We start from the raw sequence: 9,871 nt of genomic DNA on the forward strand, positions 1-9,871 counted from the left end.
CAACACGGATTCTCCTAAGACATTACATACTAAGGACTTCCTCTGTTCCCCATAATCTAGAGTTACATAGGGGACAAGCCTAGAAGCAGATCCATCAGGAAGTTTTTAGGTTAGGTAGTTGAGATAGAAAGACCATCTTAAATGTTGGTAGCATCATTCCATGAGCTTCGTTGACATTGGGGCTTGTTGTCCAGGGTACACAGCTGATAAGCTTACCCAGTGCAGAGGGGATCTATGTCAGCCTAGATTTTAGACTGTTCTGATGGGTGGCAACAAGAACAAGTTTTACAAGTTGTTCTGACAAGTCTGATGAATGTTTTGCTGTGTTCCTATATGGTTTTTGACATCACTGGGGCTGCCTCACAAGACAGCAACTGTAGAACATCAAGGCTCCAGCACTTTTACTTCATGAAATATGGAAGAAACTGAAACTATGTTGTTCCTTTTGAGAGTCAAGGGGACATGAATCCCAGCTATTACAAAGCTTGTGGAATGGATGCTGTTGTGATACCCTCTTTGAAAACTACACCTTGCCATAGGGATGACCAGCAGAAAGAAATACTCGGTGAAGTTTTCTTCTCTTTCCATTTGCAGAATTTCTCCTCACACCCTTTCTTCCAAACCAGGTCTGTGCATAGGAAGGCTGACTGCACACATTGGCTCCTAAGACATGCTTAAGTACCACTCCTTTGCAAGCATGTGACTTTGTTAATTTTTAAATATGGCAGCCCAACTCCTATGTCAAGGAAACAATTTTCTATCTTTCCTACAGGGTGCTGATTTCCTGGATCTTGATCTAAGTGTAACAGCTAGAAGAACACTAGGTCCTATCCCCTGTCAACAAATTTCCTCTAGCCAAGAACACCCAGCTTCCACTTGGTTCACCTCTGGAGGAATCTGAGCAAGCTAAAAAGAGACCCTGTATTTCAACTCAGGATCTTCAGTGCATCCAACTAGAATGAACGTCACACATTTTAGAGAGGGAAGATGTTTCATTAAAAGCATGCACTATGAAGAGGGGAACTGAAAATGAGATTTCTTTTTATCCTGAACATCTCAGCTTAAGTAGAATGCTAGACATTAAATGTTTATGTATTAAACACTTTTTAAAAAGAAATTAGCATTTCCATTGGTCCTATCTCTTTAATTTGAGATGAAGCCAGGAGGCTGCATGTTGAGCTCAATTGAAAACAGGGTTTCACTGTCTTCAGTCTAAACAGAAGGGAAAAATTCATATAAGCACCCAAAAAAGCATTTGATTATTTTTTCTTTAAGTGCAAATAATATTTTTGGCCAGTAGGACATTAAGGACAGGCTTTTGCCTTTAGCAAATAAAACTCAGTTCAAGACTCAGGCCAGACTCACCACCAATTTAGACTCTTTTAAAATTCTTATGACTTGTTTGAGCCCTTCCAGACCATTGAAGCTGGTCTGGAACCTTTGGGTAACATCTGGAAGAAATGATGTTGACTAATGCCAAAAACAACGTTTAAATATCTATCGTCCAGCCGAAGCTCTGGGAGGGAGATGCTCTGGAGAAGGGGTGGAAATCTCAGACCCTTTTTATTGGCTTGGAGAACAGCCTGACCTCTCACGCATCCTGTGATGACTGATGTCATATGGCCGGGAGGTATGTTCCTCTAGCATTACTGTTCTCTGCCATCCCTGTCAGATATGAGCCTGTGGAGAGGAACAAGGATGCTCCACTTTCTGGTGTTTGAGCTTTTCTGTAGTGCTGTGAAAAGAAACCAGACCATTGCCTCTTTGAGGTTATCTGTTCTATTTAGATAGATTCCTGACCAGAGAAAGCATCTCTTTTTCAGAGATACTGTGCTAATCTGGTAGTCCTTAGCTTTTCTAGGACTTCTAAAAGGGAAATGCACCACTTAGTTCAGCTGATGAAACCCATAAGGAGAGAGCCAAGAGAAACCCGACATCTAGGACATGAAGCAGACTGAACATGAAGTGTGCCTGGTTTTAGCAGCCTTGTCCCTAGTAACTTTAGCTGTCTTCATTTTGTACCTGAGGGCCTTCCCAGACAGGTAACGTGCTGTTTCCTAAATTCCTGTTCCATTAGAAGTATTTGCTGGGCAACACTTTCTAATACTAACACAGAACACTGAATACGAAGAAAGAACCAGGCTAAGGTCTTCTCACTCCAGTGTCTTGTGTATGTCTTGACCCCTCCCCTTAATTACTATAGATTCTTATAAAAAACTCCATGAGGGTGAAACAGTAAGTGAGGCTCTGTCTTTGAATACATTTTCCTGTGTTGGTGGTTCTCTTTTAAGATGCCAGAGCAGTCCATAGAACAGCCTTAGATCCTGTGTGCTGTGCATATGATCTGTGTGGCCTGGAGAGAATCTGGGACCGTATCTCAAGACTGTGAGTTGAAGGATTATGAAAGGGTTTCTTTCCACAACATTTTGTTACTAAGGGTGGGTCTTAGAGTAAAACACAAGTGGGCTGGGAGTTCTCTTATACTTGCCTTTAGTGTCCACACAGGGTTTGAGAGGTTCCCGCACAAATGTTCCAGGGCTACAAGAATGGAAGCCATCAGTAGGTCTTGGTTAGAGATCCATACAACTCAATTACACTGTGAGGGAATCAACTGGATGCTGTGAAAAGAACTGGATTTAGGGGATGGGGAAAGGAAACAGGAATTAGAAGTTAGTCATGCTTATCTGGGTAGGAGAGGATGTGATCCAGATAATCATGATCTGATCAAGAACACAATGATGCATATGTCTAGATGCCCATGGTGCTGCCTGAATGCAGAGTGGTCATGGGCAGAGCATGGGTTAGTCTGGGTGGTCCTAATAACAAGGGCAGTAAGAATATGAGTATCTATACAAATGAAAGACTTATTTTAAGGGATGATCTTGCAAGAAATGGAGTCTGAGAAGTCCCAAGACCTAAAGTTGGCAAGCTGGAGGCCCAAAGGAGCCAAGAAGCCAAAGCCAAATACTGAAGGGCTGGGAAGAGCTGATAGAAAATTAAGTCTTATTGTTCTTATTAAGTAGAAGAGTATTTGTATTTACAGCTATATTTTTCTACTGAGCATGTGTCTATTTGCAAAACACAAGTGGCAATTTTCACTATCTCTGCAGATAAGAAAAATAAACATAGGAAGAATAAACAAACTAAAATAATCTTTCCCAGCAGGGGTACTATATTATGAAGTGTGTAATGAGGAGGTAGGAGAGAAGTTAAGCAATCAATTGTCCTGTGATCTTACACAGTAACCAATTAAACAGAAAATTCCACAGAGTATTGCATTAATTTTCTCAGAGATGATTAATTAGCCAAATACTGCACACACCCATCTCTCATCTCTTGGTCCATGGAACCTCAAGATGACCCTACTAATTAGAATGCAATATTGATAAGACATGCATATGTTTCCAATTAATATTTGAAGGCTGGGCCAATTTATCATAATGACAGGACAATAGTTTAGGTGCTGCCAGCCATAAGAAAATTTTTTTAAATACATCATTTCTGGGAAAGACACCAAGTTTCAAAACACGATATGTTTGAATTCTGATTTTGAAAGGCAGAGGCTTACGAGTCAGGATGCAGCAAACAGAACTTCATTATCAAGTGAAATGCAGCCAATAGTTCGGTTTGCATCCCTCTAGACATGAAGACCTGTCTTGGATCATAGTGCCTGCCCCACTCTCTACTTCCAAAATGGAGTGCACCTAGTTTGGAGTCTGCTGGGAATTTTAATGTCTGATAGAATTACTAAAGTCCAAAGTGGGTTTAAAAACCTGAAGCCTTACAACTAACCTAAAGAGAAACTTTTAACTGGGGCTGGAGAGATGGATCAGCAGTTAAGGACATTTCCTGCATGTAGTTGCATGCAGGAACTCTCTGTGCACTGGTCTTAAAACTCACCCACAAACTGTTCTTTCAAAATGTAGAGACAGAGTCTCCTCCCCTGAAATCTGGACTGTATACCTTAACTACTTTTTCATATGATAGACTGAGCAGGAAGTGACAAGTGATTTCTCACCCTAGATCATAAAGGTATTGTGACTTCCTTCCTGATCTGTCTTAGTGAGCTTGTTCTTGTGAAAGTCAGCTGCCAACTCATTTATGGAAGGTCCCTGCAGTATGAAAAGGGACTCTCTTTCTAACAGTGAGGGATTGAAGTCCACGCCATCAACCTTAGTTGTGAGCCATCATACATGTAAGCCCTTTAGTTCTTGTCAAGACCAACATCTTTTTTAAAAGTTTTTAATTTATTTTCCCATACAGTATATTTGATTGTGTTTTCCCCTCTTCCAAATCCTTCCACATCCTCCCTACTTCCCAACCCACCCAAACTTATGTTCTTTTCTTCTCTTAAAAAAAAAAAAACAAAAACAAATCAAAGAAGCAAATAAAAGACAAGAAACATACAGAAAAACCACAAAAACAGAAATCAAAATAAACAAGCAAAAGGCAAATAAAACAAAAAAAAATTGCTCAAACAAAGCAAAATGAGACAAAGAGTCTACAAAAATACCATTAAATTCATTTTGTGTTGGGCAACTCCTCGAGGGCATGGGACCTGCCCTGCTGTGTGAGACCAACTGTCTTACAGTAATTGTATGAGAGCTTCTAAGCCAGAGACATCAGCTCAAAAACCATTCTGGATCTCCACATTCATAATTCACAGAGATTGTGGAGTGCCTAACGTTTGTTGTTATACACTGCTAAATAACATATGGCATAGCTGTTGATAACCAACACATGGAGACAGGGCACTGTGGCTTGATTCTGAAAGGTTCCTTATAAGCTGATGTTTACAACAGTTGGACCCCAGCTGAGGACTGTTCTGGAAGCTGTGGAAATGTTAGGAGACACGGCCAATCTGAGGGAAGTAGGTACTGGAGTGGGTCTTTGGGGATGTCACTAACCACTTCCTGTCTCACTCTCTGCTTCCTGTCTTTTGAGAACTGCAGATCCTTTAGCACCTGTTAGAGCACATCCCCCTGCCATGGAGTTCTGTTCAGGCACATTTGTTCCAGCATGGCTCTCTGCACTGATACTCTGCTCAGGCACTCAGGGCCAAGCAACTGTGGACTGAATTCTGAGAAGAAGCACACTGAACATAGGCATTCAGCCTGTTAGCCAGAAGTGACCAAAGAACTAAGGGCATTGAATCCTCTCATATACTTAGCAGAGAGGGGTCCCACACATGGACAGCTCCCATGAGACCCAATTATAGAACATTTGAAACATTAAAGATAATTGTGCTCTTAATTAAATACTTGAAAATTGTGATTAAGTATGTTTTAATCGTGTGTGACTACCTAGAAATGTTTAATTTATTATATTCACAATTATGAAAGGTTATTGAAATGTTGATTGTTAGCATATAAAGTCATTGTTTTGCAAAATTCTAAAATGTATTACATTTTTATTAAATCCTAAATGTCAACTGTAAACATTCTCAGCTTATACAAAAGTCTTTAAGAATCTTCCAACCTACTCAGTGGCAGATGGACAAACATCCATAAGGAACCAAGCATTTTTCTAAAAGGCAGGAACAGACTGGGTTCTTAGAACATTTCTAAGTAGAAACATGAACGTGAAGACAGAAGCATGCCTGGGAAAGATGTGAGCCCCATGATTCATCAAGAACAGGCCATGGCAAACCAGCCTCCCGTCTTCTTAGGGAAGGGTTTTCTATGGTGTAGTTGTAGCAGAACATAGTTGAGATATCTTTTCTTTTCCTCTTTGTGGTGCTTAGGACAGAATCCAGGGCTTGGTTAATGCAAGACACTCTTCTACTGAACTATATTCTAGTCCCCTTAATGCAATTTTATCTTGTACTATATGATATATTAATTTATAGCTAAAATGATACCCAGAAGTATCATCCTGTTTAGAACTATGAAGAGGTATGTCTCATCTTCTGACTGCCCCTTGTGTGCCAAGAAACAGAGATAACACAGACATAAATTATGAAGATCCAAGTAGAGGAAGAAACTCTACTGAATCATCTATGACTCAGAATGACTTTATGAATTGGGCAATGCTCTGAGGAATTTTTACTTTTATTTTTTTGAGAACTTTGAATTTTGTACAATGTATTTTGATTGTGTTAAACCACCACCCACCCTCCCAGATCTGTCCCTCTTCTTTACTCAATCAATGTGTGTCAAAAAGAAAAAAAAGAAAGAAGGAAGGAAGGAAAAAAGGAAGGAAAGAAACTAACAAGTATTATTTGTGTTGCCTATATGCTCTTGGATGTGTGGCCTTCACTGCTTCATGGAGCATGGCCAAGTTCTTAAACAAAACTCACCCTCTATGGTGGTTTGAATAGGAATGGCTCCCATAGCCTTGTGTTTGAATGTTTGGCACATGAGGTGTGACACTATTAGGAGGCTTGGCCTTACTGGAGTAGGTGTGGCCTTGTAGGAGGAAGTGTGTCACTGTAGAGAGTGGGCTTGGAGGTCTCCTAGGCTCAAGTTTGCCAAGTGTGAAACATAGTCCCTCATTGTTGCCTGTCAATCAAGATGTAGAATTCTCAACTCTTTCTCCAGCACCGTGTCTGCCCACACACTGCCATGCTTCCCTCCATGATGATAATGGACTGAACCTCTAAAACTGTATGCCAGCCCCAATTAAGTGTTTTCTTTTTAAGAGTTACCTTGGTCATGGTGTCTCTTCACAGCAATAGAAACCCAAAATGAGACATCCTCCAATCTCCCAGCAACTATCAACTGCCGATAGGTCCGCAGCTAGGGGTAGGGCTTGACTTCTGATTACTCTTAGCATCCTGGGATTTTGTCTGGTTTGGCTTTGGCAGGTCTTGTGCATGCTGTCCCAGCCACTGTGACTTAATATGTGCAACTGCCCTGCTGTGACCAGAAACAAGTCTCCTTGTAGTCATCTACCACCTCTAACTCCTGCAATGTTTCTGAGCCCACATCCACAATGATCCCTGAACTTTGGGAGAATGGGGTGTGATATAGATGTGTGCTGAACATTCTTCTAAGAGATCTTTAAATAAAGAAATGCATAGTAGCAAGAGCCTTTAACTTGTAGAGGAGACTACTAAGTCCTTTTACTATTTTTCCTTGTTTTGTTTTGCTTTTTAGTTTCCTCCAGGGCCAGTAGAGGATCCCAAGTCTTCATCTTCCTTCTCATCTGTCTAAACAGAGAGTCAGGGTTTAGGATTTATGTTCTGTAGGCCAACCTGGCCAATGTGGTACTATTTATCTACCATCTATCTCTCTATTATATGTCTATCTTGTATCTCTATCTTTATCTCTATCTCTGTTTGCGTGTATCTTCCTGTTTGTCCATTTGCCTTTGCATGTACACTTGTGTGTGTTCCAACTTCTTTACCTTCCAGTGAAGGAGTTAGGTCAGACTTACCTTCACTGCCAATTGTATTCATTACAGGATGGAGGGATCTGAGGTCACCCTTCACAAATCAAAATGAATTCCATGACATTGTAGATCAAAGAAGTCTGTCTTCTGTCAGTTTTGGGAGGCATGTCCAATAATTTATAAAGCCTTTTCTCAGTTTGCTCAAAACTATTAGACACAACATCAAAAGGAAAGGGGGTAAGTTTTAGTTCTCGACTCCCAGCCAGTGGGCATGAACTATAACTCAAGAATATGACATGGCTTCTGGGAAAGCTAGTGACATTGTATGTAACATCACTTGAACTGCATAGTGCTCAAAAATAATCACAACCCTTTCTTATTTGTCAACGTGCCACTGAACAATGGCACTCATTTCTGAACACCCTATTAAGAGCAAGTGGCTGAGTGTGGTGATCAAGATGGTGAAAGGAAAGGTCACTTGAGCGGTGTTTGTGTGTATGTGTGTGTGTGGGGGGGTGGGGACTAAGGTTCTGTAACCTGTGAAGCTGTGCGTGGAATGGAGACATGTTGATGACCTCTGGCCTTTGAAAGTTGTGGGAAATGAGTGTGGACAGAATAAGCTTCACTCAAAAAAAGAGAACAAGAGAACTAAACCTGGGCACTGGCCAGACAAGTAAGCAGGGATTAAGCAAGGAGCGTCAAAGTGTCAAAGTGTCACAGTGAGGGGCTAAATCTCTTTCATTAAAGTATCTGAAGAGAGGCTTGGATGTTGCTTAGGACTGATGCAAGAAAGGAGTGTGACTTGGGGCAGACTGAGCTAGTGACCTCTGTAAGATCCATAGTCTTGAATCTGGCTAACACAAAGGTTATGCAGGTGGAGCTCTTCCCTGGGAAGGGAGCCTGGCTTCCCATGGCTGAAAGCTAACGCTTACACAGAACTCATCCTTCTCAGTGTTTAGTTATAGAGAGGGTTGTATGTCTTAGTGCTTGGAGTAAGCCATGGCCAGGTAATCAGTCCCCACCAAGGAAGTCGGAACAGAAATAAGGTGTTGTTTCTGAGCCAACGTTATTAACTACAGAGATTTGACTTTCTGGCACACTCATCTGCATGCGAGGTGGGGACTGTTTAATGTTGAGGTGGGAAAGCCCAAAGAAGAAAGCTTAGACTAAATATGGAAGAGGGAAGCTTTGAAAAAGTGCCCACATCTACGGCTGACCTTAGGGAAACAAGACAAAACCTCCTTTTGGCAAACCACTGGGATTTTGAGGCTATTTGTTATTGAGGCAAAATGCAGTCTTATTTGACTGCATTTCCAAAGAGGGTGTGTGCTTCCTGCTGCACTGGGAAAAGTAGAGACAAGTGGATGATATAGATAAAGCTCCCCAGCACTGTTGATTTCTTGGAGCTGTGGAACACAGTATATGAGTACCCTCACTGTTCAATGCCCATGACAATTTTGATCCCAAGTAACTATGGTAGTGAGCTAAAATTCAGCGAGGCCACACCTTTAGAAAAATCAAAGACTCCCATGTTGTGTGAAACCTCTGTGCCCAGTGTCTGTAAACAAAATCTCATCTGGAGCTATATAATCTCCTGATTTAACATTCATTTATTTATTCTGTGTTGAGGGGGAAGGAGTCTGCCCATGAGCATGTGTATGCATGCCAAAGCTTGTGTGTGGAAGACTGAAGATAGCTTGGAGGAGTAAGTTCTCTCCATGTAACACACAGGATCCTGGGATCAAACTCAGGTAGTAAGGCTTAGCAGCAAGCATCTTTATCCATCTTTATCAGTTCTTCTGATTTAAAGAAACCTGTGGCTTTCAAAGAAACCAAAGAGCTTTATTTCCTGGTTATAGACACTTAGGTCCCTCTCACCTATGTGTTTTCACAATGCCCTGGCACAGGGGACTGCACAATGAACATATTTCTTCAAAAGAGAGTTGAGTAGCACACCCTACCACCCAGCATCAACAGCTCAGGCTGGAAGGGGACAGCTGGACCCCTCATAGAAGCTCAGTTTACAGCAGGACTCCCCCTGAGCCCCAGGACAGCTTTGATCAGTGTGAAGTTTCCACGACATAGAGGAAGAGGAAGGCTAGGTTTTTAAACTGATCCACACATCTGAGAAAGGAAGGCTTTATGGTCATCAGCAAAAGCAAACTGGAGAAAGCATACGCCAGCAATTTGACAGCACATCTGAAAGCTCTAGAACAAAAAGAAACAAATTCAGAAGAGGAGTTGCAGGAAATAATCAAATTCAGGGCTGAAATCAGCCAAATGGAAACAAAAAGAACTATACAAAGAATCAACGAAACTAGGAGCTGGTTCTTTGAGAAAATCAACAAAATAGATAAACCCTTAGCCAGACTAACTAGAGGGTACAGAGACAGTATCCTAATTAACAAGATCAGAAATGAAAATGGAGACATAATAACAGAAACCGGGGAAATCCAAAAAAATCATCAGATCCTACTACAAAAACCTGTACTCAACAAAACTGGAAAACCTGGATGAAATGAGTGCTTGTTTAAAAAAA

General features: G+C 41.2%; 1 long non-coding RNA gene across 1 annotated transcript in view; it reads right to left on the reverse strand.

Annotated features, from left to right (window-relative positions):
• Positions 1-2,494: 2,494 nt before the first annotated feature.
• The window catches only part of LOC116084927, a 20,876-nt gene continuing 13,499 nt past the window's right edge, over positions 2,495-9,871 (reverse strand). The window contains exons 3-4 of the long non-coding RNA XR_004116319.1: positions 7,378-7,539; positions 2,495-2,630 (exon numbers count right to left, since the gene is read on the reverse strand). This is a non-coding gene — a long non-coding RNA (uncharacterized LOC116084927). The remainder of the gene's footprint in view (positions 2,631-7,377; positions 7,540-9,871) is intronic.

Source organism: Mastomys coucha, unplaced genomic scaffold (genome assembly GCF_008632895.1).
Source record: "Mastomys coucha isolate ucsf_1 unplaced genomic scaffold, UCSF_Mcou_1 pScaffold9, whole genome shotgun sequence".
Taxonomy (NCBI): domain Eukaryota; kingdom Metazoa; phylum Chordata; class Mammalia; order Rodentia; family Muridae; genus Mastomys; species Mastomys coucha.